A 6,575-nucleotide genomic window follows, 5' to 3' on the forward strand; every position below is an offset into this window, starting at 1 on the left:
CAAATAAGTTTATTTTAAAACGAAAATGTTCAAGTTTATGTGACATGTGAAGTACAAACTATAGTTAGAGAGGCAAGTCTCTGCTCTTTTGGCCAGTCCTACTTGATGCCATTAGATGACTAAGATTCTCAAACATATTTCTTCAACCATACTCTTTACTCTATATACCCCTTCTTTCTTTCTCCTGAAATACATGACATTAGGACCCTGTGTTCAGTTCCCCTGATTTAGCACTCAGGCAGAGATTGTCATATTCCTGCCTTGAGCTGGAATATGGTTTCAGAATTTCACTCTAGCAGGGAGGGCTATACCCCAAGGGGAAATTAGCTAAGCTTGTATTAGATATTTGTCCTAACTGGAAAGCAGAAGAAGGGGATTCAATAAGGGGGTACAACAGGACTTGCATGGGGACAGGACCAGGAGACAGTTTTCCATTTCAGGCCTCTCCTTCTTAGCTCACACTGTCTCTGAGTATGGGAAACTGGGAGAAAGGAGGCACAGGAGGAGAATTCCCACCCTCAGCAGTCAATAGCTCTAGCCGTTCTCGAGGAGCACAAACACAGAGAGCACCAAGAGTTTGGGTCACTTTATCTGCAGGACCACTTAAGGCTTGGGAGTGTGCAGGAGGTCCCTATGCTCTCCCTGAGGCAGCCTCTCTTGCTACCTAAGAACCTCAGGTCTTTCCTAGCCTTGACCCCAGTGAAGGAACCTCAGGGAAAGTAGGGAGCCTAGGAAACCCTCAAGACAGAGGTCCACCCTAAAGAGACTAGACCTTCCTTAAATTCTTAAACCCATAAATTTCCATGAGCCAAGCAGAGAGACATCTCCCACTCCCCAGGCCTGAGCCTCATTTTGACTCTCAAAGTCGTAGGACATTGGAGGATATGAGAGCAGGCACCATGAACTCAGTATCTACATACTAGCCAGGAAGCGACAGGGGCTCAGGAGAGAAAAGGGAAGAAAAAAGCCTATACTGACCTTCACTCTCCTGGAATCTGCTGGGGTGCAGTGCAGTACTGAAGTGACACAGGAAGGGGACTTCTCTCTCCAAATCTCTGCCAAGCACTGGCCTTGCACCCTCTGTGGGAGGGGTATAACAGGTGATTCTGGTGTTAGCTAAAGCCGAGCCCATTGCCTCCTGGTGGTTCCCTACTGTAACAACATTAGAAGTCCCTCTTAGCCTATTTCTTACTGTAATAAGGTCCAGAGATAATAGAGTTAAGGCTGAGAGGGCCGGAAGGACTGGCTCGCAATTTGAAGTTGACTACAAGGAGTGGTGAACGCTGTTAGGGAAATAACTACACTAACAACTAGCATGACAATGTTAAAGAATGAGAGAAGTAGAATGCTTATCTCGAATACAGGCAGGGGTGGGGGAGAAGGGGGGGCATTGCTGGTGGGAATGTTGCACCGGTGAACGGGGATATTCTGTTTATGACTGAAACCCAACTACAAACATGCTTGTAACCATGGTGCTTAAATATTTATATAAAAACAAAAAATAAAGTTGAATGATTGAAAAAAAGATACCCAAAGACACTCTGACTTTGACAGAGTATCTGTGTAAACCCCAAGATCTGGTTGCTGAAGCCTGACTGCAACAACTGTGATTGAAGAGGACCTTACCTGGGACCATGAGAAAAAAATTTGGGGTTACACAAATTAGTTTGCCTGGAGCCTGCATTTGGTCTTGTGGCACGATGGTTCATGCTTAGGGACACCCAGCTTTTAGGCCAAAAGTTTTTTTTCTTTCTATTTGTCCCAACTTTTGCTGCACCAATGCAAAAAACTGTCACCCCTTTTCTTCTTTAGGTAGAGAAATTCATTTTTTTCGTAAAACCTTGGGACATGGATCACTTTGTTTTGCCTCATAATTTACATTTTTTAAATTAAAATTGAGAAGAAAGGAAAAAGTAAAGTATGGGAGAAAGGGGTCAAGTGGTCTCAAGTGCATAGTCAGAGAAGAAAAGGACAGATCTGGGCCCGGAGAGATAGCACAGCGGTGTTTGCCTTGCAAGCAGCCAATCCAGGACCAAAGGTGGTTGGTTCAAATCCCAGTGTCCCATATGGTCCCCTGTGCCTGCCAGGAGCTATTTCTGAACAGACAGCCAGGAGTAACCCCTGAGCACTGCAGGGTGTGGCCCAAAACCCCCCCCCCAAAAAAAAAAAAAGAAAAAAAAAGAAAAGAAAAGGACAGATCTGGGTTTGCAGGCCAAAGTCAGTAACAGTGGGATGTGCTCTGGGATATTTGGTGTGGGAATGACTCTGATTCACTGTGTATTTGAAATTCAACTATAAAGGACTTTATAGATCATAATAGTTTAAAAAAACCAAGGGAGAGCATATGTAGTAGGAAGCTACATGTTAGAAAAATAAGTAGTGAAAACCTAAACTTTAGAGGTCAGGGATTCCAAGAAAAAGGTACAGATAATAAACTGAAGGGCCCTTAACATGTTATGGGAATGCCTACACTACTCAGAAAATGTCCTAGGGTGACATCCCTTGTATACAGTCTCTTATCTGTTACCCTTCCCAGGAGGAAGTCAATATCCAGAAATCATTACCTAAAATCTCTTTATTGTTCACATTCCTTATTGAAGTGTAACCCCCCCCTCAGGTTTAATTAGTATTAAAGAATCTGTTATCAACTCTTCTTTCTATGACCAATGATTGCTGAACAATAAATATCCAATGAAGAGGACAGTTGGGGCTCTCTGTCCATGAGGCTGTAAAGGAAAAGTTTCCCCTGGATTTGCTAACTGCCCTAATCACCTACCCCCCTTCACAATTCTGGGAACTTAAGTTTCCCCTAAGTTTCCTGATCATTCACCTACCTTCACAATTGTGGGAACGTGTAGACCCAGTTATAGTTTAACTTTCTTTCTGTTCCTACATGGTTTTAACCTGGTCATGTTAACCCTGTAAGCTTGCACCTGTACCTTGCAAAAATGTGATTGAGCAAATGCCAGATGTCATGTACTTCCTAAAGCCAATCAATCTACTGTACCTTTCTATTGTTTGAAATACTATATACAGCTTGTAAGCTCATGGCTCAGGGCTGGCAGTTTCTAGCTTATGCTGGATTCTAGCGCAGCCCCTGCATGCTTGTAAGAAAATAAACCCCCTGCTTTTGCATGAGACTGTGGTCTTGGTGTCTTTGAACGGCGCATCGTTCTCCTGGACTTAACATGGCAATTAGTCCCCTGACCCCCATGCTTTCTCTTTAGTGTCTGTCTTGTTTTCTTAATCCTCACAGGGACTCTGCTTCAGACCTGTTCACCTGGAGCAGGTGAACTTCAGCACTAACTGATCAGGATTTTAAAGAAGAAATGTGAAGGCTGTCAAAGAACTCAAAGAAACCATGGAATGGACAGTTCATAAGACTCAGAGGACATGAGAGTAGAAATAAGAAAACTTCAAACAGAAATATCAGGACTATGAGGCTGGAGTGACAGCACAGCAATAAGGTGTTTGCTTTACATGCAGCTGAAGTAGGACCAACCAGGGTTCGATTCCCAGCATTCCATATTGTCCCCTGAGCCTGCCAGATGTGATTTCTGAGCACACAGTCAGAAGTAATCCCTGAGCACAGTCGGTTTTGCTCCCCCCCCCCTCCAAATAAAGAACTACCAGGACTGAAATACATGGTATGTAGAAATGAAAACCTCACTGGAAAGCCTAACCAGCAGAGTTACAGTTGTTTAGGACAGTATCAGTGAGCTGGAAGATGAGCTGCAAAACACCTCCATTCAGCGGCAGAAATTTAAAAAGAGCCTTAAAATAAATTATCAGAAGATGGAATATATCCTCAAAATAGAAGAACAGACAACAAAAGACTATTGGGATAAATTTAACAGGAGCATGAGAATCATTGGGATCCCAGAGGGCCAGGAAGAAAACCTCTATGACAAAGCAACAGTCAAAGACATCATAACTGAGAAATTACCAGAGTTAAAAAATGCTTGTACGGGGCCGGGCGGTGGCGCTGGAGGTAAGGTGCCTGCGCTAGCCTAGGACGGACCACGGTTCGATCCCCCGGCGTCCCATGTGGTCCCCCAAGAATCCAGGAGCGACTTCTGAGCGCATAGCCAGGAGTAACCCCTGAGCATCACAGGGTGTGGCCCAAAAACCAAAAAAAAAAAAAAATGCTTGTACCCACATCCTGGATGCCCAAAGAGTACCAGCGAAAAGAAATCCAAATAAAAGCACCACAAGGCACATCATAGTTACAATGATGAAAACCATAGATAGAGATAGAATCTTGAAAGCATTAAGATTGAAAATGCACATTACATACAAAGAAGAAAACTTAAGATTTACAATAGATTTATCATAAGCAGCCCTCCAGGCCTAAAGGCAGTGGTGGGATATAGTGAAAAAAAAAATCAATGAAATGAATGCTTCACTAAGATCTTCATTTAGGTTTGGAGGAAGGATACACAGCTTCACGGATAAGCAACTCAGCCACTGAAACTGAAGTCAAGCCAATGTGACAAATGTTCAAGGTTCTATAAAACCCACCTGCAAGATTTGAATTTTGGGGTTCATAGATCTTGAGGTTTTGAAGTATGTAAGTGGCTACTTTGTTACTCTGTTAATAGATGGGAACTCCTTTACCATCTTTCAGCAAGTGGATCTTTCAACTTTAGTGGATCTATTAAAACAAAGATATTCCCGTGAAGTATTAAATATATAAAAGGTGTTGAGAAAAGTTATCTTTCCATGTTTGTCAAAGATACTGTTTACCTGTTTGCTATGGGTCTGAGAGCAAAAGAAATGCTATTAAAATCGTAGAAGTAGAACACACAGCTTAACCTATAATATTATATTTTTCCTTCTTAACTGCACAAGGAAAACCTTGATTTCCTATAATTTTTTTTGTTTGTTTTTTGTTTTTGGGCCACACCCCGTGGTGCTCAAGGTTTACTTCTGGCTGTCTGCTCAGAAATAGCTCCTGGCAGGTACGGGGGACCATATGGGACACTGGGACTCGAACCAACCACCTTTGGTCCTGGATCGGCTGCTTGCAAGGCAAACACCGCTGTGCTATGATTTCCTATAATTTTTAAGTGTCTAATTTTATCAGAGCTCCGTAACATGAATCTGCAGCATCAAAGATCCTTTTTGAAAGACCTTCCCAGAAACTATTAGGCAGACTCTGCAGTTATAATTTAAAGGTATCTTTATAACAATCCAGTTATATGAGCAATTTCCTCCTTTAGAACACAACCCTCAAGCCTTCTACACATTCATTTAACTCTTCATTTTAATTTACAGCCAATTAGTTTCCCTTTAATAGAATACTTTTTTTTTTTTGTTTGCTTTTGGGCCATACCCGCTGATGCTCAGAGATTACTTCTGGCTCTGCACTCAGAAATCGCTCCTGGGGGACCCTATGGGACACTGGGGGATTGAACCATGGTTTGTCCTAGGTTAGTGCTTGCAAGGCAAATGCCCTACCGCTTATGTCACCACTCCGGCCCCCAAAATCCTTTTTTTTAAAAAAACAATTATAACCCCACCTGTTAGATGGCTGGTTTCCATGCAGAATAGAGGGCACAAAGAAGAGAGTATAAGGATAGGTTTATATCAGCACTGAGGACCTTAAAGTCAAAGGGATTGGAGCTCTGAGCATGGGTAGGTACACAATTTATATATATGCAGCCAGCATATTCAAATCACCTATCTATATTTCTTCAAGGCACATTAAATAAGACAGAGTTTAGCTTAAGTCTTGCATCTTGTCTACATGTTGTTGCATGAAACAACAAGGATTTCACACTTGTAACTAGGGGACCCTGAGTGATAGCACAATGGGTCTGGGTTTTGCCTTACACAGGGCTGACCCGGGTTCAATTCTTGGCATCCCATATGGTCCCCTGAACCTGCCAGGAGTAACTTCTGAGTGCAGAGCCATCTCTGAGAATCGCTGGGAGTGGCATAAAACCAAAAAAAAAATCACATTTGCAAATAAAGTTTAATTCTTTTAAGGTCAAAACTAGGTTTGATACCTGGGAAACCTGTGAAAAGACTGACATATAATAAACTATCTCAATAATAGCATATGTTTCAATGTAAAGGGCTGACCAGTTAATAACATAGTTTACCCTATTCTCTATTTTCAAAAGCCACTGAAGTCAAAAGATCTGTTCCTAGCTGCTTGCAAGTTAGAGTGGGCCATTTTTTTTATTTTCAGTAGGAAGCCCTAAGGCTGGACTTGAATTCCAGAAGAAACCTTTTAAGCTTTTGATTAAGGCATAATGCTATGACTTCAGGCTCTCAGGATGTCTCATCTAGACTGTTATTTATGTGTGTACAAAAGTTTAAGTTACCAAAAGTCTCAGAGATCAAATATTCCTAGAGGTATTAAATTTTGGCTTACTCCTCTGTCTTCTAACTAAGTTATCCTGACTTGGAAATTATTAGTGCAAATAATTTTGGTCAAAAACTCTTAAAAGTCAGTTTATCCTGCTTAGATAACAGAAACAAATTCCGATTCTTAATCAATGATAAATGTTCTTTATCTGGGCTGACATCTATGGATTCTAGCCCAAGATGGTAACTTGGTGCTGTAG

At 41.8% G+C, this 6,575-nt stretch overlaps 1 protein-coding gene across 1 annotated transcript in view; it reads right to left on the reverse strand.

The window, feature by feature from the left end:
- Positions 1–6,575, reverse strand: part of LOC126022983 (retinol dehydrogenase 16-like) — a 52,198-nt gene that overhangs the window by 23,726 nt on the left and 21,897 nt on the right. The gene's annotated exons all lie outside the window — the stretch shown is intronic.

This window comes from Suncus etruscus, chromosome 11 (genome assembly GCF_024139225.1).
Source record: "Suncus etruscus isolate mSunEtr1 chromosome 11, mSunEtr1.pri.cur, whole genome shotgun sequence".
Taxonomy (NCBI): domain Eukaryota; kingdom Metazoa; phylum Chordata; class Mammalia; order Eulipotyphla; family Soricidae; genus Suncus; species Suncus etruscus.